Source organism: Rhinoraja longicauda, chromosome 33, assembly GCF_053455715.1.
Source record: "Rhinoraja longicauda isolate Sanriku21f chromosome 33, sRhiLon1.1, whole genome shotgun sequence".
NCBI classification, from domain to species: Eukaryota; Metazoa; Chordata; class Chondrichthyes; order Rajiformes; family Arhynchobatidae; genus Rhinoraja; species Rhinoraja longicauda.
In genome coordinates this window covers 7,479,442-7,506,333 of record NC_135985.1, presented here as the reverse complement: position 1 = coordinate 7,506,333, position 26,892 = coordinate 7,479,442, and the positions used below count along the sequence as shown (strand labels likewise).

Here is a 26,892-nt window from a genome sequence, read left to right as displayed (position 1 = left end):
CATCTACCCCATTGCAGACCTTTGAACTATCGGTAGCGGTAGAGTTGCTGCTTTACAGCGAATGCAGTGCCGGAGACTCAGGTTCGATCCTGACTACGGGTGCTGCACTGTAAGGAGTTTGTACGTCCTCCCCGTGACCTGCGTGGGTTTTCTCCGAGATCTTCGGTTTCCTCCCACACTCCAAAGACGTACAGGTATGTAGGTTAATTGACTGGGTAAATGTAAAAAATTGTCCCTAGTGGGTGTAGGATAGTGTTAATGTGCGGGGATCGCTGGGCGGCGCAGACTTGGTGGGCCGAAAAGGCCTGTTTTCGCGCTGTATATATATGATATGATATGATATCTTCAATCAATGTCATCTTACAGTAAATGTTGTCCCCTTTAACCTTTATCTATGCACTCTGGATAGCTTGATCGTAATCATGCACAATATTTTCTTTGACCGGACAGCACACAAAAAGCTTTTCACTGTACACATAACAATTAACAAAACTAAACAATTGGATGAACAGGATTGCTCACAGATACAGCCAGCAGAAAGTTGATGGGCAGAATGGGTTCCTACCATGCAGTAACTTTTCAACAAATGTGCAATAGCAGATAACTCGGATTCCTGCACTGGGATGGCTTAGCTGAACAGATGTTACAGCTACAGAAAGCACAGAAATGAAACAGTGATTGCATGCATCAGATTCCCAAGTGGAAATCTGTTCTCAACTCAAACCATTTTCTGAAGTCCCACCCAACATAACGTTTTCAGAAAAGAATGTTTGGCTTAAAGAACGGTCTTTCACTTAACATAAGTGTTATTTTCAAACAACACTTTTGCTTAAATAATTAACTGATGAAATCACTGGCTTTCCAACATTTGTTTTCAAGTGACCAAATTGTCTGACATTCCAGTCCAATTACAAAGGAATTCTGAGGAGTGAATACATACCAGGTGCCATGTTGAGAAAAAGGTTCTTTATTTACTGATATGTCACTGCTTTTACTACTCAGATTTGAACAATCATAACTGCACACGTTCAAGAAATATATTTAATGTACAATGTGTAATCATTATGGCGATGTGTTTAATGAGCATTTCTCATAACCAAGACCCACACATTTGAGGCAACTATTGAAGTTTAGATTTAGGTTTATTATTGCCATGTGTACCGAGGTAGTGAAAGTTTTTATTTTACATGTTCTCCAATCAAATCGGATCATACTAAACACACATACAATCGAGCCAAACTCAAGTACAATAGGCAGAGCATAAGGAAAAGAGAGCGCAGAATAAAGTTCTCAGCATTGTAGTGTCATTGTTTTTTTTTGTTTCTCCAAAGGGTGGAAGAGTTTGGAACTCTGATCCTCGTGCAGACAGGCTACAATCATAGTATTGAGCAGGTCAGGCAACATCTCTGGAGAAAAGGAATTGGTGACGTTTTGGGTTGAGACCCTTCATAATACTGAAAGTCAGGTGGAAGGGAAATGACAGATTTAAGACAAATGAATAATATATAATATAATATATTCCTTTATTCATCCCACACCGGGGAAATTTAGTGTTACAGCAGCAAAGTGGATAGCAAGAGATCATTCATTATAAATAAAAGATACATAAATTGTCATCAGTTTTCTGTGTGTTCTTAGCTGTTATTGTTGACACGTCTGCTGGGAGCAGGGCTGGTTGTGCAGTCTCACAGCAGCAGGAAGGAAGGACCTCCTATATCTCTCCTTCACGCACTTGGGTGAAGGAGCCTGTCATTGAAGGAGCTACTCAGTGCAGTGACTGTGTCCTGCATGGGGTGGGAGTCGTTGTCCAGCAGCGGTTAGTTTTGCCATCATCCTCCTCTCTCCCACCACCTGCACTGAGTCGAGGGGGCAACCCAGGACAGAGCTGGCCTTCCTGACCAGCTTGTCGAGTCTTTTCCCTTCCGTCGCTGAGATGCTGCTGCTCCAGCAGACCACTCCATAGAAAATGGCCGATGCAACCACCGCGTTGTAGACGGTCCTTAGGAGTGCCCCCTGCACTCCAAAGGACCCGAGTCTCCTTAGCAGATAAAGTCTGCTCTGGCCCTTTCTGTATAGCGCATCGGTGTTTTCAGTCCAGTCTAGTTTATTGTTGAGGTAGACACCCAAGTACTTATAAGAATCCACTCTCTCGATGTCCATTCCCTGGATGTTCACCGGTGTCGGGGGGACCTGGCTGCGCCTGTGGAAATCTACCACCATCTCCCTGGTTTTCCCCACGTTGATCCGGAGGCAGTTCCGCTGGCACCAGTCCACAAACTCCTTGATCAGTTCTCTGTACGACCTGTCCTCGTCGCTCGTGATGAGGCCGACGATGGCAGAGTCGTCAGAGAACTTCAGTAGATAGGAGTCTGCGGAGCTGTGCTTGAAGTCCGCAGTGTACAGGGTGAACAAGAATGGCGCTAGCACTACTAGCAAATGAATGGAAGACATGCAAAAAGCAACGATAATGAAGGAAAGTTGAAGTCCACAATGGTCCATTGTTTGCTGTGGGATAGATGATAATGAGATATACAGTGAGTTTCATCGTCTGTATATCTCGTTATCATCTTTCTTTGATTATCGTTGCTTTTCCTTGATTATCGTTACTCCAGCTTTTTGTATCTGTCTTCGGTTTAAACCAGTATCTGCAGTTCCACCCTACACAATCATACTATTGATGAACTTGAAGAACTGTGACTGGAAAGCTGCAGACCAAGAGCTGTTAAGTGGGATTTGCCTCAATTCGTTTTGCTTGACTAGCATAAAATGCGTGAAATGGCATCCTGTGCTATAACATTTCAATGAACTGATATGTTTACTCTCTGGTGTAAAGTGCTTAGGATCATAATTCCACCATGATCTGAAGTTTTCTACATTGTTCAAACTAAATTCAGCAGAGTTTGCAGTTTTTAATGACCACATTCAAATTCCTTCTAAAGACCACTATACCACTCAAAGCAAGAGTGATTATCCAACATGATTGAAAGAGAGACCTGGATAATTCAGCAAGCATAAATGCGTAAGCCTCTAAACTGTTAAACACATGCGGGAAATATATGGTAACTTTTTAAACGGACTCAATTCTTCAGCAAAATTTCCACTTCGCATTTTTAATGATATAATGCAATTTCATTCGTTTCGTTTATTTTGGAGATACAGCACAGAAACAGGCCCTTCGGCCCACCGAGCCCGCGCCGACCAGCGATCCTCGCACATGAACATTATCCTACACAGATTAGGAACAATTTACATTGATACCAAGCCAATTATCCTACAAACCTGTATGTCTTTGGAGTGTGGGACGAAACCGAAGATCTCGGAGAAAACCCACGCGGTCATGAGGAGAACGTACCAAAGACACTAGAGGAACAAGATGGACCACTCCGTTCAAATCGCCTATACTGAAGTGTAGGACGCAAAGGAGCGTAACGGCAACCATTTTAGTAGGCAAAAACCCGCCGTTCACTATGCCTCTCAGTGTAATCAGTGTTTTGGGGGAACAGTATGTGTGATGATACCATTAAAATGCAGAATATATCTCATCTATCAATTCACAGATTTTTGTTATTTAAAAAAAAAATGTTTCTGCAAGTTTCTACATACTAAAATGGTGCCATGACGTACTACGGTTTTTAGGGTCGAGAGGTCTATCTTGCTCCTCTAGTATCTTTGGAACATCATATCATATACATACAGCCGGAAACAGGCCTTTTTTCGGCCCACCAAGTCCGTGCCGCCCAGCGATCCCCGTACATTAACACTATCCTACACCCACTATGGACAATTTTTACATTTACCCAGCCAATTAACCTACATACCTGTACGTCTTTGGAGTGTGGGAGGAAACCGAAGATCTCGGAGGAAACCCACGCAGGTCACGGGGAGAACGTACAAACTCCTTACAGTGCAGCACCCGTAGTCAGGATCGAACCTGAGTCTCCGGCGCTGCATTCGCTGTAAAGCAGCAACTCTACTGCTGCGCATACCAACTCCTAACAGACAAGCACCCATAATCAGGATCGAACCTGGGTCTCTGGCGCTGTAAGGCAGTAACTCTACCGCTGCGTCACCATGCCGCCCAAAACATCTATAGTGTGGCACATCCTGAAATGCACACAATTGTTGCTGAACTAAAGGACAAGTTCAGGCAGAGACACAGATTATGCCACTTTTAAATTGCAATTTTTAATATGACTCTTGTTTGTTCTCATTATTCAAAATCAGTTTGCCCCAGGTTTTATAGTCTACCTTGATTTTATATTAGTCAATTACTGGCCTGTCGAATCAGAGATATATACACGATGGAGACAAGACTAGATCCATTTAGCTGCGTTTGCTATAAATCCCTCCAAACCTTTCCAATGTTTTGCATGTTATTGTACCTGCCTCAACCATTTTCTCTGGCAGCTTTCTAGATACCTACCGCCCTTTGTGAAAATGTTGCCCCTCGGATTACTTATAAATCTTTCCCATCTCACCGTAACCCTGTCCCCTCTCAGTTTTAATTCCCCTACCCTGGGGAAAAAGACTGCATTCACCCTATCAATTCCCCTCATGATCTTATACACATCTGTAAGATCACCCTCTCCCACACTCATTGGGCCATTCTTAGTCACGTGTCCGACCAAAAATATGAACATTTATGGAATACATCTCCTCTAATTCTGAAAACATTACAGGTATATTGTTTTGTACTGTATATATGACTTATATATGTCAAAGTTTATCAAGTGAAATTTTTATATGTGATGCTGACCATGATTGTTTAGTGTCAGAGGCCAAATATGACAGGTCACATGTGTGTCCATGTGAGGTCCTTGCTTCTAAATTCTTGAAGCTTTCTTGGTAAATAAACCGGATAAACCAGTTTAATGTGTAATATGTGGCACAACTTCACCATATCCAATTTAGAATGCACACAAAAGTGGTGAGGTAGTTTGCTGATCAGTGCCTCTCTGTGTTCCACCGATGACTCATGTTGTGGCCTTTAATGGAAAAACCTTTTGTGCATGTTACACCAGTTGGTAAAGCATGCATCTCAAATAGATCAAACCACACAGCTTTCATCTTTGAAGTAAAGGATAGGCTAGCTTAATGAATGCAAATTATAGTACTTTCCAAAATGCCTGTAGGGATTATTACTGCTTTACTGGACAGGTGAGATGGAGGGATGATACTGCAAAAACTTCAAATTTAGTTTATTTTAGTTTAGAGATAAAGCATGGAAACAGGCCCTTTGCACTGACCAGCAATCCCGCACATCAACACTATCTACACACACTAGGGACAACTTACATTTATACCCAGCCAATTAACTTACAAACCTGTGCGTCTTTGGAGTGTGGGAGGAAACCGAAGATCTCGGAGAAAACCCATGCAGGTCATGGGGAGAACGTACAAACTCGCACAGCACCTGTAATCAGGATCGAACCTGGGACCTGGGTCTCTGGCACTGTAAGGCAGCAACTCTACCGCTGCGCCTTTGTGCATTAAAATTACTGGAATCACATCTGGAAAACAATTTCTATTTGAAGGGGAATTGGATAAACTTATGTTATGTAGCCAGCAGAATTTGTTTGCTGACTCAACATACTGACTATATTCTATTGCCTCAATTTCATTTCAGTTAGTTACTAGAGAAAGAGTTTGATTTCAATGAGACTGACTGGGGAGTCAGTCTCAAGAAGGCTCTCGACCCGAAACGTCACCCATTCCTTCTCTCCAGAGATGCTGCCTGACCCGCTGAGTTACTCCAGCATTTTATGTCTTCCACAGTCCCAACAACATGTTTGACCATGTCGACACAAGGATGCTAGAGTAATAGCAGGTCAGGCAGCATCTTTGGAGAACCTGGACAAACATTGCCTAACCATATTCTCCAGAGATAATGCCTGATCGGTTGGGTTATTCCAGCACTTTGTGTCTTCAAAAGTTTGATCCTGGCAGCTCCTCTGTGTAAATTGAAAGCTCCCTTTCCAGTTGCTCTTTTCCCCTCTCATCATAACGATGTGCTGACGGGTAGGTTAATTGGCTGTTGTAAATTATGTGCAGATAATGAGAATCAGAGTAATAGTAGAAAAAATGGTTACATTGGAAACTGGCGAATGAAATTTATGGTACTGTTCTGAGAGTTGGCACGGAATTAATAAAGCAAAAGGCTTATATTAAAGAAAATACAATTATGAAATCTGACCAAACACTTTACATTAATCTACAGTAATGCTCAAAATGATTCAATATTAAAAAGTCTGATTTTTTAAGTATTAAGCAGTGTTAAATTATGATCTTAACCTTGATAGCGGAGTCAGGGGGGTATGGGGAGAAGGCAGGAACGGGGTACTGATTGAGAATGATCAGCCATGATCACATTGAATGGCGGTGCTGGCTCAAAGGGCCGAATGGCCTACTCCTGCGTCTATTGACTATTGATTTGAGACAAGGGCCATTGAGAACAAATGGCAGTCAGACTGCCGTTAGTTTCTGACCAACTTGGAATGGAACACTATATCTCCAACTGAATTCTGGTTAAATATAATTAACTGACAGCACCAGCAGATCCAGCATTAAAATAATGTTTAATGTCAGAGAAGAAGCTTAAAAATGATCATTTGCAGTAATGAGCACCCAAATAACAGTGCTCACTTTGGATCAGTGCAAAGTAGAATCTCCCACTCTTCTGAACTATGGTATAACGGGGGCTCTCTCCCCTCTCACCAGCTGCCGCTTCTTCCTGCTGGCTTTGTCCACTCCCTGCTCCGCCCCCCGCCCCCCCGGAGTCGCCAACATACTCCACCTTGGAAGATGTCAGCAACTGCAGGGAATGAGGAGAAGGCAGCGGAATGGATAAAGCGAGGAAGAAGGCAGCGGTGGAGCAAGGAGAGGACAAAGCTAAGGAAGAGGTGGTCGCTAGTGAGAGCCCCGCGGTGACCAAACATGACGTGTCGGTGGCAGAGGCCTGATGAAAGCGATGACAGCCAGGGGCTACAACGTAAGCTGCAATAACAGCCGCATCAACTGGTGAAGGGCTCGCTGGTGGACCAGTGGCATCAGCACATGGTTTTAAGGTGGAACAACACAAAGTGCTGGAGTAACTCAGCAGACTGAGTCAGTCTGAAGAAGGGTCCCGATTTCCATATTCTCTCCAGAGATGCTGCCTGACCCACTGAGTTACTCCAGCACTTTGTGTATTAAATCAGCATCTACAGCTTGTTTAATGGACAATTGGCAGTAATGGACACAATTTCTCCCCCCCCCCCCCCCCCCCACGGTCCATTACAAGGGGGGTTTACTGCATTGCAAACTTAGTCCTGTAGATCTCAGCCCCGTGCATTAATTCCACTAAAAATCAGCAAATGTACACATTGCTGATTTTAGGAATATAGATTCTAAAAGTCTCCAAAAACAAGCATTTTAAATTAATAACTTTGCAGAGATTTCAGGTTTTCTTTTAAGTATTAAGCAGTGTTACTATCTCCTCTGACAACAGTAAGCAGTTTGTACGCTATACACAGCTGCAGCCACTCCCACCACTAAATGTTGCACATGGTCGAATGCCAAATTTTAAAGATAAATCACTAATAATTACCATGTGATTTTTTTTATCTTAATAGTGCAGATTAAATTACAAATTCCCTTGAAGGCTAAAACTGCTGCGAATTGTTAGGAATGGTATTTCCTACTTCCAAATTGTTCAGTTGTTTAAGCAGATTCAGTAATAGAAGTTGCAAGTCCAAGATATGTCAGACACAGGCAGTACCAGAACAGAGAGCTGATACTTAGTTACTGCAGGCCAACACTTCCAACCACATTCTTGTGCTGATACTTTGTTCATATCTATCAAGCCACTCATCATAAAGTGTTTGGAGAATGTTATCAGTAACTTATTGTTATGACTATCAGTAACTGATCGTTTGGAATATCAGAAACGCAGGGGATTTTAAACAAAAAATTAAGGAGAAAAATGGAATATGGCCTTTTAAACACAGCAACTGAAACAACCATAATTTCCAAATAGAGGCACAAAAAACTGCTGATGCTGAAATTTTGAGTAAGAAATAAAGTACTGGAAGAAGTCGGTGATGCAGCATCTGTGGAGGGAATGGACAGATGAGGTTTCTTCGCAAGTCTGAAGGGGCCCCGACCCGAAATGTCATGTCCATTTCCCTCCACAGATGTTGCCTGACTGGCCGAGTTCCTCCAGTACTTTGTTTTTGTTTTGCTTAGCTTCCTAATTCTTTGTAATTACAGCCTGGCTACTTGACCCATTACTGACAGGGCCCAACTGTGTGTGTATGTTTTATAAAGTCTGGGTTTTTGTTTGGATGATAGGGCCCGACTCGTCTGAGACACCTAACCCAGTCAGCGTGATTTGCTTAAATATCACTGCCTGTTCACAGTTACTAATTATTAGCAAAGCACATGCAAAAAATGAAGTCACTTCTGCCATAGGTCATGAAGGATATGGTTAAAAACATGAAGTACTCAGGCTCTGTTTCAAGTTTATTGTCACATGTACCAAAATAGTGAAAAGCTTTGTTTTGAACGCTATCCAATCAAATCAGATAATACTGCATATAAATACAAGCAAGGCAAACTCAAGTACAATAGACAGAGCAAAGAAAAAGATACTAAGTGCTTTGGTTGTGACCAAGTCAGATTTTAATTTTATATCCAAACTGACCTCTATTTGTTATTTGTTTTCTGTCGTGTTCAATATTATTACCAAGGCATAACCCTCTATTTGATCAGGACACAGTCACAAAAAAATAACTATTTATGCAAATTATACTTATAATGGTTGATACTAGTTATACTTCAGCCCACATTTTCAAAACAAAAGACTCCCAGACTTTAAAGCATATTATGGGAATCAAAGCATAATGAAAGCATTGTGGAAAAGTGATACAGAACAATCAGTTTAAATTCCTATGCAAACAGATATTTTGATGTGCAAGTCTGGAAAGTGAATGACAATAAACTATTTGAGTGGAGGGGGAAAGAAACAATGAAGTCGTCAAATATGCATTCTTTCTAAAGAATCACTGTTAACCACACAAACAAGAAATGGGAGTTCTTTTTCCATCAAAGCCACTTCAACAAATTGATCAAATATTTTACTTTGGCCCAATGCAATGAGTCCATTGTGGCAGCCACAGCCCACAACTTGCTCTTGTGACTGAGTCAAAGGGAGAATTCAAACCCCACTCAAGAGCCTTGAACGCCTATCGACGGATACTGAAATGCACCATTGTAAATGGAGGTACTATTTCAGTTTAGATATATACAGCACGAAAAGATATACAGGCCCTTCGGCCCACCGATTCCACGCAGACCAGCGATCCCCACGCGCTAATACCATCCTACACACACTGGGGACAATTTACAATTTATACCAATACAATTAGCCCTCAAACTTGTACGACTTTGGACTGTGGGAGGAAACCGGAGCTCCCGGAGAAAATCCACATAGGTCACAGGGAGAACGTACAGACTCCGTATAGCATACAAACTGCTTACTGTTGTCAGAGGAGATAGTAAAACTTAGACCTCATCTATTCACTCAGGTGCAAGTTTAAAACTAAAACTCTTGGAATTATCTTAGAGACTAAAGTTCGCTCTCTACCTCGGTGGGTATTTATACCTTAAATTGGAAAATATCCTTGTAATACATTTGCTACTTATGAGATATTGCAGTACACAAACATTACCACAGCAACCACTCTTTAAAAGGTGTAGAAAGGAACTGCAGATGCTGGTTTAAACCAAAGGTAGACTCAAAATGCTGGAGTAACTCAGCAGGACAGGCAGCATCTCCGGAGAGAAGGAATGGGTGATGTTTCGGGTCAAGACCCTTCTTCAGACTCTTTAAAAGGACTCCATACGTCATGCGATATTTTCTAGGCCTTTATAAAATATGTCACATAAATGTATCTTTCCTTTAATATTGCAGCCTCCCAGAACTGCTGTGTTCTGGCCATGTTTGCTAATTAAGAATGATTCCCAAATGCATACAATTGGGTGTCAGTTAAAAGAGCTAATAATATGGAAATACACAAGCTTTAAAGTGCTATTATGAAATGTAATCATTGCAAAGAAGCTTACACACAAACACCCTTCCAGTCTACGATGCTGCCAACTGGCTACAGATGCTGCTACAGAAACATACTAAAAGTTGCCAGAAATGTGTAAGTGGGAGATGGCCAACTTTAGAACAGATGTAACGTCGTATCAGAATCAAGTACAGTTAAACAAAATGAACAGCTGATTTATCCATCAGCAAAGCGTAAATTACTGTAGGAACTCAGTGAGTCTGGCAGTATTTGACAGGAGAATGGACAAGCAACGTTTCAGGTGGACTGAAGGGTCCCAACCCAAAAGTCACCAGTCCGTTCCCTCCACACTTGCTGCCTGACTGGGTAAGTTCCTTCAGCAATGTATTTTGCTCAAGATTCCAACATCTGCAGTTCTTTGTATCTCTACAGTTCTTTTTTATCCAGCCTTGACCTGATGTGTTACCAGCACAAAATGTACAAGGAAAATATTGGTCTATATTCCTGAAAGAAAATTAAATCTCAAGAATCAACATAATTTTTGCCTCTAGGCACTGCTGAAAATTCCCCAGTTTAATTGTGATAAGAACCGAAACAATTTCCCTTCCAGAAAGGTTACTCCCAAAACAAGTTTGTCAACACAAATGACTTCAAATGAAAGTCTTATCATTCTCTACATTCAGGAAACTGCAAAAATTATCTTCATAAATTTAAAAAGATTGAGGAATACAGTGCCATTATTCTTTAGCTTTTACATTCGAAAACAGATAAACACCAATGATCAAACTATTAGCCTTAATGTGCAGAGCAATGGTTAAGCTAATAACCGTATAATGTACCCCCATTTTACGGAAATTTCCCCTCATGGAGTTCATGAATCACTACAAAAAAAATTGAGATATGAAATGAAAATTTGCTCTGGGAAGTTGTGCGAGAAAAAAATTATTAAGATACTTTGCAAAAGAAATGACAAATGTTGTCAATGTTCATCATGAGTTTGTGTTATGGAAGAATCACAATGGGGATGGTTTCTATCAATGCATTTTCTCTAATGCAGGGTGAACTGTATTTCAAACTCCTCAAGTATTTTTAACAATCTCTAGAAATGTTCTGATTATTTTGCTTTAAAATTAATACCACATGATTAACCATTTCTATTTTTGTGACTATTTAAAATAAAAAGATATGCAAACTGCATTTACCAACGGGATTACATTTGCACTGTCTTAAGCAATAAATAACATTACCAGTTTTTTTGCCAAGCTTACAGATGATTCATCCACACAACAAATTCACATACTAGATCCTCGAGATGAAGTGGCTTTCAAGACGATGTGCTATGAAATGGCTTTTTCAACGCAAGGCCATCCCACGCACACCTACCTACATTCGACTGGGTAATGCTGAACTGGGATGCCATCTGACAGATCTTGCTTGCCCCACCCTCACCTCACATTTCCAGCTTTCTTCTGCCTCCCTTGCTCCCCCCACTCCAACAGTCAGAAGGGGAGTACTGAACCAAAATGTCACCTGTCCATTCCTCCTCAGATGCTGCCTGGCCCACTGACTTCCTCCATGTAGACGATGTGTAGAGTGAGGGGTTCAAGGGCATTCACATCAAACTCTCAGGTGGGGAGATTCTTTGAAATACTATTCAGGGAATGCCGAGTGCCTTTCTGCACCTAAAAGGCTTTCCTTTCTTGGGTCTCAATGGGAGATGTCCTCAGTATTTAGGCCTTATGTGGTCGTGGTGTAATTATAAGCTAGTTTCGTTTAGTTTAGAGATACAGCGTGGAAACAGGCCCTTTGGCCCACCGAATCCATGCCAACCAGCAATCCCCGCACAATAACATTATTCTACACACACTAGGGACAATTTTACCATGCCAACGAGCTTGCAAACCTGTACATCTTTGGAGTGTGGGAGGAATCCGGAGCACCCAGAGAAAACCCACACGGTCACAGGGAGAACAAACAAAGTCTGTACAGACAGCACCTGTAGTCAGGATCAAACCTGGGTTTCTGGCGCTGTAAGGCAGCAACTCTACCGCTGTGTCACTGCGCCACCCCTAGTTCTTGGATCTCCTGCTCTCTTTCCACCGACATAAGGTCATAAGTTTGTAATCTTGGACATATGCCTTCAGGTTCCTGCAAAGCTATTTTTCTCCCCTCGAGGCCCCGAGTTTTCAAGGATGTCTTGTGTATGAGGTTTATTAGTTCCCAGATCTCCTGGTCATTCTTATCAAACCAATATGTGTTTTCTGGCAAAGACAAGATCTTTTCCCAGGTGCTAATCATTGTGGATTTTAGAGTAGTCCAAGCACATGGGAGTTGTCAGATTGTCTGCCAAGACAACTGAGAAGAGGTTCCTTTGCAGGATCCTTGAAACATTCATTACTGATTTCATCCAGCAATGCTTTTAGCTGCTGTCCTGGGTTGATATAAATAACAGATTAAGCAGTGGTCAATGCAGTATTCATCAGCACCAAGTTGGCACGAGTAGATGCACACATCCTTGGGATCTATCGCTTGGATAACAACCACATGTGCCAGCACCCACAATGACAGTCTTACAAAGATATCTTGCACTTGTGATGCTGACAAAACTGGGTGAAGGACACAAGGATTTTATCAAAAGAATAACTCCAGTCCGAAGAAGGGTCCCAACCTGAAACATTGCCCATCCTTTTTCTCTAGAGATGCGGCCTGACCTGCTGAGTTACTCCTGTACTTTATGTCTAACTCCACCATATAGAATTGTCCTGCTTTCTGTGATCAGGGCATTCCCATGCAATTGTCCATATTGTTGGACAGATCTGTCTTGCGATCATGTTGGAACAGCTTGTCCAGAGATGTCATTGATTTTTGGAGTGCAGGATTTCAGTTATAAATCGCACTTAAAAAATGAGCAGGCATTGGTCTATTTTCTGATGCCCCTACTCAGACCTACAGATGAGAGATGCCAGGGTTGGGAAATGTGAATCCCTTATCACTTTACAACATAGAAGGAAGCCATTCCGTTTATGTCAGCACACAACCAATCCCATTCCTGTCTATTTTTTCCACTGTAAACTATGTTCATAAGTTTTAGGAGCAGAATTAGGCCATTCGGCTCATTGAGTCTATTCCGCTGCTCAATCATGGCAGATTTATCTTTCCCCCTCAACCCCATTTTCCTGCCTTCTCCCCATAATACCCGACACCCCGTACATTCCATCAATTCTTATACTAGTCTATACTCCACCAACTTCGTGGCAATTTGTGTGCCAGCCTGCACACCCTTGGGACAAGGAAGCAAACCCAGAAGAAACCCAGTCACAGGGAGAACAGGCAAACTCCACACACTCAATGCATCAAATTGAATCCAGACTACCAACAGCACAAGGCAGCTGTGTCACCCTGTGGGGAAGGCCTTAGCAAGGTACTAGTGTATCTGGCAGACGGTATCTACAAAAACCACAGAGCACCAGTGACACGGCTGTCCAGCTGAATGAAAGACTTCTGTTCTTGCTCAATGAAGCTGCTCCGTTTGCCCAAACATTACAAGCCAGGCCCCACTATCAGAGTACTCGGAGACCGCAGTCCACCATCTGACAGTACCAAGCAGGTGACTGAAGTCTCTGCTTTGGTTTTCCCAGGCCGGACTGAATCCACCCATGTTCACCCTTGAATACTGGTGTGCTTCTAGATGCATCATCAAGCAGATGTTCAGAATGACACGGCAGCAATAGATCTCTGTGCAGCAAGTATACAAGAGTCTGAAAAACACCATTAACCACGGATAAGGCAGCATATCCTTCCTGTCATTACCAAACTGATGATTTTTTTTAAATGAACCAGTGGGGAAAAAAATAAATACAAGTGCTTAAACTCCTTTCAATGTAAAGCCCACTCTGGCTCAAGGACATGCACATTTTCTGATGTATGCAATCTTTTAAATTGCACAATAACTGTCCAGATAAAAATTGAAAGAATTCATAAAGATTCTATGGACAAATGATGTGGAGAATATTTTTAGATGCTTGCTAGAGAGTCCAAGAATAAAGGGCGGCACGGTGGTAGAGTTGCAGCCTTACAGTGCCAGTCATCTGGGTTTGATCCTGACTCTGGGGCTGTCTGTGCAGAGTTTGTACCTTCTCCCTATGACCAGGTAGGTTTTCTCTGGGTGCTCTGGTTTCTTCCCGCATTCCAAAGACGTGCCGGTTAAGGTTAATTGGCTTCTGTAAATTGCCCCTAGCGTGAACGGTAAAACTATACGGTTGACTGTTGGTCGACGTGGATCCGGTGGACGGATGGGCCCCGTTTCCACACTGTATCTCTAACCTAAACTAAATAATGATCATTTATTTAACATCCTTTGGAATACAAAAATAGTTCAACTGAACTCTGAGCATCTGAAAATTCTTTTAAATACTTACGTACGTTTACATACAGGCACGTTGAAGTAGAAATTAATTTAATGGAAGGGGATGCAACACAAGTACATGGCGGTGATGAAGCACATCTTTTTTTACATTATAGCATTTCAAATCATTTTAGACAAAGTTAGCAATTTCAAAATACAAACATTGAATGGAAAACTGGTTTTACCATAAACTACAGTAAAATACACAAGTCCAGAGGCAAATCCGCATCTAACTTCACAGGCCTGGCAAATTGCGCCATGAACCATAAACTCATCACTATGGAGCTACTTTTTCCAGCTAAAAACATTTCAACAGAAAAACATTTGATCACTGTAACATTACTCAAAATTGAAATGAAATGGAAAGTTTAACCAGTGGAGGAACTTCAAAAGAGGTCTTAATCTGTGGCTGCTAGTAGAAGAGGACCCATGTCAATGTACATATTGTTGATGTTATGGTACAACCGCATGTTTTAATGATTTTTCCTTGTGTATCTGATACCATCTTAATTGTACCTCTAGGTTCCATACTCAATGCCTTCCTCAAAGCACGAATCACCACGACAAGTTTATCCAGTTCTTCATTGAAAAGGTTAAATGTCCCCAACTCTATTGGCTACTAGGCTGCAGTTGTAGAAGCACTTTCCAGCTGCCCAGACCTTGACAAGTCTTAAAAAACCACAAATTCATCTGTCTTAATACTGGTGAACCAACATCATCCCATTCTGCTTTTGCCCAATTGCTCCAGCCGTTAATCTTTCCAAACCCTCAGGTACAGAAGTATCCTAATGAATCCCAAATTTGTGTTTTCAGCCACGATTTGCCCCTTTCCCAAAGCACAAATTCTCACTTCAAAATTCAGGGTTATTAGCTACAAGATGTTAGACCAACTTGCCCTGTTTTCTCCGAAATGCAAGATTGAGGGGAGGCTTGACAGAAGCATACAAAATTGTAAGAAGTGTAGATACTAGGTAGACAGTCAGAACTCAGACTGGATGGAAATGACAAAAACTAGAAGGCATAGCTTTAAGATGAAAGGGCCAAGGTATTTTTCCTCCCCAGTGGTGGGTGCTTGGAACACGCTGCAAGGGGTGGTGGTGAAGACAGATCCGATAGTGATGTTTAAGAGGCTGTTAGACAGGCATATGCATATGGAGGGAATTGGGGGATATGGATCAGATGCAGTTTAACTTGGCATTAGGTTCAGCAGAGACATTGTGGGCCAAATGGCCTGTTCCTATGCTGTGCTCTTCTATGTTGTATGTCCTCCAAATGTATGTTTTTCCTCCACAAGCACTGTAATCAATTGTTGCTTTCCCAACTTTCCTCTAGCTTTTGTCTCAAACCCAGCCTCAGATCGGAGTCATCACAGCACCAGTCAGCGTTGGCAGTATTTATATTTGGACAGTTCTGCTGAAGCACAACACACAGTAAGGGTCAAATACAAGTGTTTAAGTGTCAAGCTCACTCTGCCAGACTGAATGTACAATTAAGTTGGCAGTAATAGTGATAGAGCCATACAGGGCAGAAGCAGGCCTTTTGGCCCAACTAGCCTATGCCAACCAAGATACCCCATCGAAGCTAGTCTCTTTTGCCCTCACCTGGCACATATCCCTAGATCTTTCCTATCCATGCACCTGTCAAAACTGTTGTTATTGTACATGCCTCAACAACCTACACTGACAGCACATTTGACATACCCATCACCCTGTGCGAAAAAGTTGCCCCTCTGGTTCCACTTAAATGTTTTCCCTCTCATTTTAAACCTATGCCCTCTGGTCTTCAGTTCCCTTATTCTGGGTAAAGGACTCTGTGCATTCACCTTATCTATTCCCCTCATAATGTTATACACCTCTATAAGATCCGCCCTCAGCCTCCTACACTCCAAGGAATAAAGTCCTGGCCCCATCATCGTAAATCTTCTCTGCGCTCTTTCCAGCATTTGGCACTCTTCCTATTGCAGGGCGACCAAAACCAATAAGGTTTTATTGTGTAGGAGGGAACTGCAGATGCTGGTTTACACCGAAGATAGACACAAAATGCTAGAGTAAACAACGGTCCAGGCAGCATCTCTGGATAGAAGGAATAGGTGACGTTTTGGGTCAAGACCATTCTTCAGACTGAGAGTCAGGGGAGAGGGAGACTAGAGATGTGGAAGGGTACAAAGAGCATGCAAGGTGTGAAACCCACAGATCAAAGCAGACGATGATCAAGGAAATGTACAATGAATGGTTCCTAAATCTTCACTGCCTCTTCCCAGCTTAATGGCATCCTTCCCAAAACAGGGTGACCAAAACCAGTAAGGTTTTACTGGTGGTGGGCGTAAACAGGACATGTTTATGGGTGGGTGAAGAGAAGGCCACGCCGGTGACTGCACCCCAGGATAGAGAAAGAGTGCATCAGGAGGAGAGGACGGTCGGTGGCGGGGAGAGAGGTCGGTAGGTGGCGGGGAGAGAGGTCGGTGGGTGGCGGGGAAAGAGGTCGGTGGGTGGCGGGGAGAGAGGTCGGTGGTGGCGGGGAGAGAGGTAGGTCGGTGGCTGGGAGAGAGGTCGGTGGGTGGCGGGGAGAGAGGTCGGTGGTAGCGGGGAGAGAGGTAGGTCGGTGGCTGGGAGAGAGGTCGGTGGGTGGCGGGGAGAGAGGTCGGTCGGTGGCTGGGAGAGAGGTCGGTGGGTGGCGGGGAGAGAGGTCGGTGTTGGCGGGGAGAGAGGACGGTGGGTGGCGGGGAGAGAGGACGGTGGGTGGCGGGGAGAGAGGACGCACCCGGACCCTCATCTCCCCGCCCACCGGCGCCGCCATCACCCAGCGGCGGCCGAGCTGAAGGGCGGCACAACCGGACACCCCTTCCCTCTCGCCTGGGCCCACCTCAGAGCTGGATCCCCGGGCGGGGCCGCCCCTGCCTGACTGACTGACTCACCGGCGCGGCTCCCTCCGTCCGTCCGCCTCCCGCCTCGCCCCCGCGGTACTGCCGCAGCCTCGCTCTCCCGCCCCGCCCTACCCCTGGGGGCGTGGCCTCGCCCGCACGTCATCTGAGCGACATCCGCCTGCGCCAATCGCCGCAGCGCCCGCCCCCCTTCCCCCGGCCGCCAATCGGAGCGCGGGATGAGAGGGGTAGAAGGGGGCGGGGCTGGAGAGCGCGCAGGTGCGGTGCGGCCGCTCGTTGCGCAAAGAGGTGGGGCTCTTGAGCGACCTCTGTGGGCGGTGGCGGCTCCTGCAACTCAGGAGAGGCGGTGGGGTAGGGGCGAGGTCTCCAGTTCCGTCAACATTGCTGGGATAAGTTATTGTGCAGCAAACAACTGCAGATGCTGGTTTTCACAGAAGAAAGACACAAAATCCTTCTCCCCACAGATGCTTTTCCCGTGACTTCCAGTCCGAAGAAGTCAAGTCAAGTCAATTTTATTTGTATAGCACATTTAAAAACAACCCACGTTGACCAAAGTGCTGTACATCAGTTCAGGTACTGAGAACGAACATACAATGGCACACAAACATAACAGCACATTCCTTCTCTCCAGAAATACTGCCCGTCCTGCTGAATTACTCCAGCATGTTGTGTCTAAGTTGCTGTAACTAGTTGTGTCTGCTGGCACCCAGCCATAGTTTTGTAATTAATCCCATTCTCCAAAACCCTGAAGAAAAAATAGTGTCCAAAGAAGGCTCCAAACCCGAAATGTCACCTATCGATGTTCTCAGAGATGCTCACAAAAAGCTGGAGTTTTTTAATAGCATAAATAAGCACACATCGCTTTTTGAATCCATCTTCAGTTTAAAGCAGCATCTGCGGTTCCTTCTTACATACTTCTCAAAGATGCTGCCTGACCCGCTGAGTTACTCCAGCATTTTGTGCTTTTTGTAGATTTTTTTTAAATCTGGTTTTCTTTGCTTTCATTGTCAGTTATTTTTCGCAGTTCAAAGAAATGGTCTTTCACGTAAAATATTAACTCAGTTTCTCTTCCTACTGATGCAGTCTGACGCCCTAAGTATTTCCAAATTTGTTGTCATTACTTATTATTTTTTTTCATAATCTCTTTACTTTCCCTATTTCCCTTTTGTTTGCACGTACATCTTCCAGGCTTTCTGCTACATTAAGTCCTTGGTGTTTGACATATATTCCTTCCTGCCTTCTTTCCTCTGTGAACCATGTTACATGGCTCGAGGTACAGTATTTCTTTGTAGAAATGTTTACCCTGACGTCCTGAATCGCCTTATGTGCCTTCCAGTGCAGGGAAACTGATTTACTTTCAAGTAGATCACCTTCCAGCCCACTTTTATGTAATCATCTTTTAGTCTGTAAAGTTGGCCTTGCCACCAATTTGAACAATGACTCCTATGTCTTTTGTTCTTTTCCATTAGACAATAGACTATAGGCAATAGGTGCAGGAGTAGGCCATTTGGCCCTTCGAGCCAGCACCGCCATTCACTGTGATCATGGCTGATCATCTACAATCAGTACCCCGTTGCTGCCTTCTCCCCATATCCCTTGACTCCGCTATCTTTAAGAGCTCTAACTCTCTCTTGAAAACATCCAGAGAATTGGCCTCCACTGACTGATTGAATTCCACAGATTCACAACTCTCTGAGTGAAAAGGTTTTTCCTCATCTCCGTTCTAAATGGCCTACCCCTTATTGTTAAACTGTGGCCCCTGGTTCTGGACTCCCCCAACATCGGGAACATTACTGTGCTAGGTCTAACTGAATTATGGTCATAAACGCAGCCATGCACCCCCACTGGTACCTCTTCCACCTGCCCAGTTTCATTACATAAACCAAATCCAGAACTGGTTCCAAACCCACCTTATTGGACATACTGTATGCTACCAAAAAATATTCGGCACAATGCAGTTCAAAATTCTGTGCCCTCTATGCCGACTGCATTTTTAAATAATTGAAATATCCCTCGATTACTGTCATAATGCTTTTGCAGCTGTCAAAAACGTGCTTACAAATTTGTTCTTCCATCTACTTTGGACGATGTGGAGTCTTGTTCAAAACTCCTAACTGTATGATCCACCACCTCCTCTTTTTTGTTCTTTAGTTCAATCCGTATAGGAATATTAAAATTCCAGTGCTGCTGCTTTAGTTTTAGAGAAACAGTTATGGAAACAGGCCCTTCGGCCCACCCAGTCCATACCGACCATTGATCACCCTTTCACACTGGTTCCATGTTATCCCACTTTCACATTCACTCGCTGCACACCAGGGACAAATTTGTGGAGGACCAATTAACCTACAAACCCACACATCTTTGAGATATGGGAGGAAACAGGAGCACCTGGAGGAGAACCACATGGTCAGAGGGAGAACGTGCAAACTCCATGCAGTAAGTAGCCGAGGTCAGGTCTCTGTCACTGTAAGACAGCAGCTCTACCAGTTGTGCCACTGTACTGCTGCTCTTTAAGCTACGTGGCAGGGAGATGGGAATCTGAGCAATGCTGCAGCAAAATGCAGGACCAGAAATGGTGAGAAGAAAATCGATGAGAGATTTTGAGACGCACGGGTGTGTTATCATTTCAATACTTTAATTCAGTGAAGAAAGTACTTGCATGTAACAACATAAAAGTAATTGATTAACAGGAAGGCTAGTATGGCTATTTTCTACAGAATAAAACCACTTCAATTTGTCAGGGGCTAGGGGGAGAAGGCAGGAGAATGGGGCTAGAAGGGATAGATCAGCCACGATTGAAAGGCGGAGTAGACTTTATGGGCCGAATAGCCTAATTCTGCTCCTATCACTTGTGACCTTATGGGAGGTTTTCTTCTTCCATTTGAATCATTGAAATTAATCAATCTGTCCTCCTTGACGATGTATGAACATACTTACCTAGGACTGTCATACACATCTCACAAACCTCCCAAAGACTTTCAGATATTTTTTGTGTGAGCATTCACCATTGTTGTGGAAACAGATGTTGAAGCATAACGGCAACATGAATGAACAGTCGATTGGTGTTGATTGAGAAAAGGATGTTGGTCATGGAATGGAGACATTTAGTTTAGTCTAGAGACTAATCTATCTTGTTGTACCCTTGCACTTTTTTTAATCTGCACTTTCTCAGTTGCTGCAGCACTCTATTCTCCATTCTCCTTTCTCTTTTGGCACTACCTGTTGCACGGTTTGATTGTGCTCATGCACTCCCATGGTATGATTTGCCTGAATAACATGCAAAACAACGTTTTTCACAGTATCTCAGTACATGTAGCAATAATAACCCAAAGTCAATATTAAATAACCATTTTTTTGAAGAGCAATATAACTGTAGTTGCTGGAAAACCACAATTTAAAAAAATGCAAAGGATGTTCAGCAGTCAGGCAGCAACTATAAAGAGACAAACAGAGTAGACGTTTTGGGTGAATGACCTTTCGTTAGAACTGGAAGAGTGACATTTTAGTTGCAGATGGGAGGAATGGAAACAGGGTGGAGACCAAGGTTTCCAAGGTCACACAGCTGTTTCCTCTGCAGACAAGGAGCTGTTCTTTCTACACATATATAGAGATCAATGCTAAAAGGAAGGAGGGGGAGAGAGAGAAAGGGGGATGGAGAGGGGGAGAGCGAGAAGGATGGGGAGAGGGGGAGAGCAAGAGGGAGAGAGTGGGAGAGAGAAAGAGAGAGGGGGGGATAGAGATAGATAGATAGATAGATAGATAGATAGATAGATAGATAGATAGATAGATAGATAGATAGATAGATAGATAGATAGATAGATAGATAGATAGATAGATAGATAGATAGATAGATAGATAGATAGATAGATAGATAGATAGATAGATAGAAACAAAATGACACACAGGTACTGTGTGAGGCAGAACACAGCAATAGACAATAGACAATAGGTGCAGGAGGAGGCCATTCGGCCCTTCGAGCCAGCACCGCCATTCAATGTGATCATGGTTGATCATTCTCAATCAGTACCCCGTTCCTGCCTTCTCCCCATACCCCCTGACTCCGCTATCCTTAAGAGCTCTATCTAGCTCTCTCTTGAATGTATTCAGAGAATTGGCCTCCACTGCCTTCTGAGGCAGAGAATTCCACAGATTCACAACTCTCTGACTGAAAATGTTTTTCCTCATCTCAGTTCAAAATGGAATACTCCTTATTCTTAAACTGTGGCCCCTTGTTCTGGACTCCCCCAACATTGGGAACATGTTTCCTGCCTCTAACGTGTCCAACCCCTTAACAATCTTATACGTTTCGATAAGATCTCCTCATCCTTCTAAATTCCAGTGTATACAAGCCTAGTCGCTCCAGTCTTTCAACAAATGATAGTCCCGCCATTCCGGGAATTAACCTAGTAAACCTACGCTGCACGCTCTCAGTAGCAAGAATATCTTTCCTCAAATTTGGAGACCAAAACTGCACACAGTACTCCAGGTGCGGTCTCACTAGGGCCCTGTACAATTGCAGAAGGACCTCTTTGCTCCTATACTCAACTCCTCTTGTTATGAAGGCCAACATTCCATTGGCTTTCTTCACTGCCTGCTGTACCTGCATGCTTCCTTTCAGTGACTGATGCACTAGGACACCCAGATCTCGTTGTACGTCCCCTGTTCCTAACTTGACACCATTCAGATAATACTCTGCCTTCCTATTCTTACCACCAAAGTGGATAACCTCACACTTATCCACATTAAACTGCATCTGCCATACATCCGCCCACTCATACAACATGTCCAAGTCACCCTGCAACCTCATAGCATCTTCCTCACAGTTCACACTACCACCCAGCTTTGTATCATCTGCAAATTTGCTAATGGTACTTTTAATCCCTTCATCCAAGTCATTAATGTATATTGTAACAGCAGTTGCTAGAAATCGGAAATAAAAAAGGATGCTGGAAACATTTACTAAATCAAATAGTATCCTGAATTTGAATTCCGTTCCTGTCCTCTCCACTGCCAAAGGGATCTATAGGAAGTGCTGTCCCAAAAAGGGAGCTAGTATCATCAAAGACTCACACCACTTTGGCCACGCTCCCATCTCAGTACTACCACGGTACATGAAGTATAAGAAAATAACTGCAGATGCTGGTACAAATCGATTTATTCACAAAATGCTGGAGTAACTCAGCAGGTCAGGCAGCATCTCGGGAGAGAAGGAATGGGTGACGTTTCGGGTCGAGACCCTTCTTCAGTCTGAAGGGTCTCGACCCGAAATGTCACCCATTCCTTCTCTCCCGAGATGCTGCCTGACCTGCTGAGTTACTCCAGCATTTTGTGAATACCACGGTACATGAGCCTGAAAGCCGTGACCGGCAGGTTCAAACACAGCTTCTTCCCCGCAACCATCAGGCTCTTGAACATTGCGCACTAGCCTCATCAACCATGATCTTTGACAGACTTTATTTTGGTTGCACTGCAAACTTCAATTTTGCATTATTACGGTTCAGTTACCCTGAACCTGTTAAGCTGCAGCAAGTAAGAATTTTATTGTTCTGTTGCCAGTACGTATGACAACGGAAACCCTTTTGACTCTTGAATTTATATTCTGTTTTTTTCAGATCTTATTTCACACTATTGAGTGAAGTACAGTTTATCTCAACAGACTGATATGTAGTTAAATGCAGGAAGTCCTTTTTAACAGAAGTATGTTGCACACTAAATTTTGTCTGCGTCTCTCTATAACACCCTCGAAGTGTCAATGTTTGTCAAATCTTTCAGTGCCTTTTCTTAAATGTGATTATGTATTTACGCAAGCTATATCTGACTGCCTCTAAATACCAATTGTAGATTAAGAGGCCTTTGTAAAATTGTCCCTCATGGATGAGAAAGTGGGATAACAGATCAATCACCCGATCACACTAGTTCCCTGTTATCCCACTTTCTCATCCATGAGGGACAATTTTACAAAGGCCTCTTAATCTACAAACCTGCCTTTGAGATGTGGGAGGAATCCAGAGCACTCACAGGAAGCCCACTCGGTCTCAGGGAGAACATGCAAACTCCACACCAACAGTACCCAAGGTCAGGAGCAAGCTTGGGTCCCTGGCGCTGTGAGGCAGCAGCTCTACCAGCTGTGCCACTATGTTGCTCTTAAGACATCGAGCTATGTAGGAGAAAAACCTCCAATCTTCTTTGCATTTCCGCCTGACTCTGTCTAACTGTCCTCCTGCTTGCTTCATTAAGTATTGCTCATTTTTCCCCATCTACTGTCTGCATATTTCATCCTTAATGAGGAAACGTTTCCATGAAAGCAGCAGTATCTAGCTCTGGAGGAACAGACTTCGATTGGTATTTATTCCTGATTTAATAATTCAGTACTTGTGTTGCTTGTGTTGATTTCTCCCCGCACCCACCGCCCCCGGTGTGTGCCTTAGTTATATTTGCCGGTTTATCTGGACAGCATTTTAAACTCTCTTGTGTAAAGCTCTGTGGTCTATTGGCTCACATTACATTTCCTGAGCGTCACTCCAATTTCTTTGTTTTAAAATCCTAAACTTGGCAGTACTTCATGTTGAGAGTTCATGCTGTAAATGCCACTCCTGTTTTTCGGATGTTGATCCTTCAATGTTACTCGTCAACAGCCAAGAAAGCTGTTGTCTGGGAACTGCTCTATATTTAATCAAAAATGTACAACTACAAAAGTACTGCCAGTCCATTTATGATTTCAAAAACAAACTGGTGAATAATATGGAACAATGGCACCACTGATAAAGCAGTTGCCTTCACAGCATCAGAGACCCACGTTCGATCCTGATCCTTGGTGCTGTCTGTGTGGAGTTTGCGCATTCCATGTGGGACTACTCTGGGTGTGCCAGTTTCTTCCCAAGTCCCAAAGACGAGCGGCTTTGTAGACTAACTGGCCTCATTAAGTGGTTGAGAAAGTGGGATAACATAGAACGAGTGTGAACAGGTGATCGATGGTCGGTGGACCTATTTCCATGCTATTGTCCCTACTGGATGAGAAAGTGGGATAACAGAGAACTAGTGCGAAATCAACAAGCCCACATTAAACTAAACTAAGCTGGGATCAATGTTTAAACCCAAGTCTTGGGCAGTTCCAAAGAGAGGAACGTATGTGCTAAAGATGAGCATATGTTTGTGACAGCCAACGTGTAGATTTTGTGAAATTCAGCAATTTAACCAATGCAATTGAAGTTTGGTAGCGTCGGACAACATCCTTCAGATAGTGGTACTGACTACACATGTATTTCTGGGTAACAGATTTGCTAGTATAAAAACTAAATTGTGCCTTGCCTGTTAAACGGGCATTAAAGGAGCATCAATTATAGATAACGTCTGTCCCTATTCCATCCCAGGATACACTGCCAACCATATCAGCTAAAGTTCCTTTATAGTCAAATGTTAGAGGGCATGGATTTTAGGTGAGATGGGCAAAGCTTAAAGGAGATGTGCAGGGCAAGTTCTTTTACACTGAGAGTTGTGGGTGCTTGGAACGCACTGGTGGTGGTGGAGGCTGATACCATAGTGACATTTGAGAGGCTTTTGGATAGGCACATGGATATGCAGGGAATGGAGGGGTCTGGATTACATGCAGGCAGATTGGAGTTGGTCTTGGCATCATATTCGGCACAGACATTGGGGCTGATGGTCCTATTCCTGCATTGTGCTGTTCTATGTTCCATCTATAAGCCTCTGGGCTACATACCTGAAAACCAGGTCTTTGTGTCTGCTTGATGACAGCATGTAGCTTTCAAGCTGCAATCAGCTTATTAGGCACTTAGCAGCCTTGCGAGGAATTCTGCTGGGGGGATTTGGCTGGTCAGATAGCATCTGTAGAAGGAATTAACAAATGACGCTTCGGGTCAGGACCCTTCTTCAGCCCAAAGGAGAGAGAGAGAATTTAATTGTTATATGAACTTCTTCTTCTGTCGTATGTCTTTTAGACCTGCAGCTCCGTTGAGGCGAGCCAGGCCAACGTGTCATCGTCCAGGTCAATCAGACCTCGTTCACCATTCGGTGGCCGGTATTTGGGGCAACTGGTGACTATGTGCTCCACTGTCTGTAACGGGGGAAGACAAAGACAGCCTCTACACGGCCTCCCCCACGAGTAGCTTACAGGCTCATAAGCCCTTAAAGCTAAACTAATGTCTTTGCCACGTCTGCAGACTGCAAAACGCCATGCCTCCCCAGGCCAGGCGGCACCGTCAAATGCCGGCAACTGTCGAGGTTTAGCGCTACTGCAGCTCAACGTTGAAGGCCTTACCACCGCCAAGCTCAACGTCATCCAACAGATTGCCATCAAAAACAAGGTTCTATGAACTGACAATGGCACACTTGTCTTACTTGCAGCAGCAGAACATGGCTCTCAACACAATATAGTGTATATTGTGAAACATAGATAATATGCACAGGTAGTCTGAAGAAGGGTCCGCACCCAAAACATTGTCTATTCATTCCCTCCACAGATGCTGTCTGACCCGCTGTGTTCCTCCAGCACTTTGTGATTTGTTCTAGATTCTGGCATCTGCAGTTCCCTTTGTCTCCATGCCAGGAGTTCTTATGTCTAACTTGGAAATATTTTATTTATCTGAGCAGAAGTTTGCTCCGAAGAGCAGCGTTGTTCTACTCCTCTGCACATTCTCCAAAATGCTTGTACTTTCGTTTAGGACATTTAGTTTAGAGGTGCAGCATGAAAACAAGCCCTTGGGCCCACCGAGTTTACACCGATCATCGAGCACCTGTTCGCACCAGTTCTATGTTATCCCACTTTCTCATACACTAGGGGCAATTTACAGAAGCCAATTAACTTACAAACCTGCGCGTCTTTGGCATGTGGGAGCACCCGTAGAAAAGCCGTGCGGTCACAGGGAGAACATGGAAACTATGCATCTACAGCACCTGAGGTTAGGATCAGACTTGGGTCTCTGCCGCTGTGAGGCAATATCTCTACCAGCTGCCCTACTGTGCTGCCTGTAACTACCTCAGATTGCGTAGTTACCGAACCAAACTTGCCAATTTAGGAACCAGTCAGCTGCGACTGGGTTGTGCTGGGTTCCTGCACTCTCTCCGCGCATGGGTGCCATCCAATGCAAATTAAAGGTGATTTTCAAATACGTGGCATAGAAAGCCACAAAACAAACATGTTCCCACAAACTGTCTTAATCTAAGCAGGTGTATGAAGGAACTGCTGATGCTGGTTTAAACCAAAGATAGACACAAAATGTTGGAGTAACTCAGCGGGACAGGCAGCATCTCTGGAGAGAAGGAATGGGTGACGTTTTGGGTCGAAACCCTGCTTCAGACTTAATCTAAGCATCTTTACTGAAGAGGGAAAAAACCCAACATAACTGATAAAAAATTTGCTGTGTTCTTCACAAATGTAACTTTTGACACACAATTAATAGTGTATACCACATTCTACCAAACTAATGATTTTAAGTGTAAGAAAATAACTGCAGATGCTGGTACAAATCAAAGGTATTTATTTCACAAAATGCTGGAGTAACTCAGCAGGTCAGGCAGCATCTCAGGAGAGAAGGAAT

At 43.6% G+C, this 26,892-nt stretch overlaps 1 protein-coding gene across 2 annotated transcripts in view; it reads right to left on the bottom strand.

Moving 5' to 3' along the window:
* Positions 1 to 17,452, bottom strand: part of tmod2 (tropomodulin 2) — a 53,327-nt gene extending 35,875 nt beyond the window's left edge. For both annotated transcript variants that reach the window (XM_078427215.1, XM_078427216.1), the window contains exon 1: positions 17,369 to 17,452. The gene's annotated coding sequence lies outside the window, so the exon portion shown is untranslated. The remainder of the gene's footprint in view (positions 1 to 17,368) is intronic.
* Between the last annotated feature and the right edge of the window lie 9,440 nt (positions 17,453 to 26,892).